Source organism: Arachis ipaensis, chromosome B1, assembly GCF_059453495.1.
Source record: "Arachis ipaensis isolate K30076 ecotype BB chromosome B1, ASM5945349v1, whole genome shotgun sequence".
Taxonomy (NCBI): domain Eukaryota; kingdom Viridiplantae; phylum Streptophyta; class Magnoliopsida; order Fabales; family Fabaceae; genus Arachis; species Arachis ipaensis.
Genome location: NC_142436.1, coordinates 61,581,390 through 61,583,054, shown reverse-complemented (window position 1 = coordinate 61,583,054; position 1,665 = coordinate 61,581,390). Strand labels below are relative to the sequence as shown.

At 42.8% G+C, this 1,665-nt stretch overlaps 1 non-coding gene across 1 annotated transcript; it reads right to left on the bottom strand.

Moving 5' to 3' along the window:
* Window positions 1-270: 270 nt before the first annotated feature.
* Window positions 271-374, bottom strand: LOC148576779 (small nucleolar RNA R71). The gene has a single exon (XR_015904528.1). It is a non-coding gene; the product is annotated as a small nucleolar RNA R71 (small nucleolar RNA).
* Between the last annotated feature and the right edge of the window lie 1,291 nt (window positions 375-1,665).

Genomic DNA, 1,665 nt, shown 5'->3' with positions numbered 1-1,665 from the left:
CAGCTCATCACCCTTGTTCAGAACAACTGTTCGTTTGGAGGAGGTGTTCAAGAAGATCCCAACCAACATTTGACCACCTTTCTGAGAATATGTGACACAGTAAAATCTAATGGTGTTCATCCTGACGCCTATAGATTGCTCTTATTTCCCTTCTTACTCAGAGACAAGGCAGCCAAGTGGCTGGAATCCTTCCCAAGGGAGAGCTTGACAACTTGGGAGGATGTGGTGAACAAATTCTTAGCAAGATTCTACCCTCCTCAACGAATCAATAGGCTGAGAGCTGAGGTTCAAACCTTCAGGCAACAGGATGGTGAGACTCTGTATGAAGCATGGGAGAGGTTCAAAGACTTAACAAGGAGGTGTCCACCTGACATGTTCAACGAATGGGTCCAGCTGCACATTTTCTATGAAGGGCTCTCTTATGAGTCAAAGAAGGCAGTAGATCATTCATCTGGAGGGTCTTTGAACAAGAAGAAGACCATTGAGGAAGCTATAGATGTTATTGAAACAGTAGCAGAAAATGACTACTTCTATGCTTCCGAAAGAGCGAACACAAGAGGAGTGATGGAGCTAAACAATGTAGATGCTCTGTTGGCCCAAAACAAGCTCATTACTCAGCAGCTGACTGACCTCACCAAGAAGATGGAGATGAACCAAGTAGCAGCAATCTCCACTTCATCAACAACACAAGAAGGAGTAAACCAAGAAGCAGAAGGGAGTCAGGAGCAAGCCAACTACATTGGGAATTCACCAAGGAAAAACTATGATCCATACTCCAAGACTTACAACCCTGGATGGAGAAATCACCCGAACTTTGGGTGGGGAAGTGAGCAAAACCAAGACCAGAGACGTTACAACTCTAACAACAATGCAGCTCACCAACAATTCACCCAGAGGACATCTCAACACCCCCACAACGACACTTCTCCACATACTTATCAAAACTAAAATAGCACATCTGCTCTGAACCACTCATCATTTGATGACAAGCTCTCTAAGATTGAAACATTCATTGAAGGAATATGCAGAGACATTCAAGACAGTAAAGCATTCAGAGAGGAAGTGCAGTCAAACATGCAGAATCAAAATGCTGCCATCACAAAACTGGAGACACAAATCAGCTATCTTTTTAAGCAGCTTCTGAACCACAATTTTCGCTATGATACCCATTCAAGCAAAAGGGAGGAGTGTCAAGCTATCACACTTAGGAGTGGAAAGGAACTGAAGGAACATCCCCAAAAACCACTAGAAGAAAGCTCAATTGAAAAGGAAGAGGAGCAAGATGGAATGCAACCCCCCATGCCAAGTTTGCAGAAAGAGAAAAGGATACCCCAACTCAACATCTCAAGAGCTCCATACCCCCAGCTATTGAAGAAAAAAGAAGATGACAACCAGTGATTGAGATTTTTGGAAATCTTCAAGAAGCTACAAATCAACATACCATTTGCTGAAGCCATAGAACAAATGCCACTTTATGCCAAGTTTTTGAAGGAGCTAATGACTAAGAAAAGAAGCTGGAAGAACAATGAGACTGTGATACTAACTGAAGAGTGCAGTGCTATCATTCAGCATAAACTACCTCAGAAACTGAAGGATCCTGGGAGTTTTCAGATCCCTTGCATTATAGGAAAAATCACAGTAGAAAAGGCTCTTTGTGACTTAGGG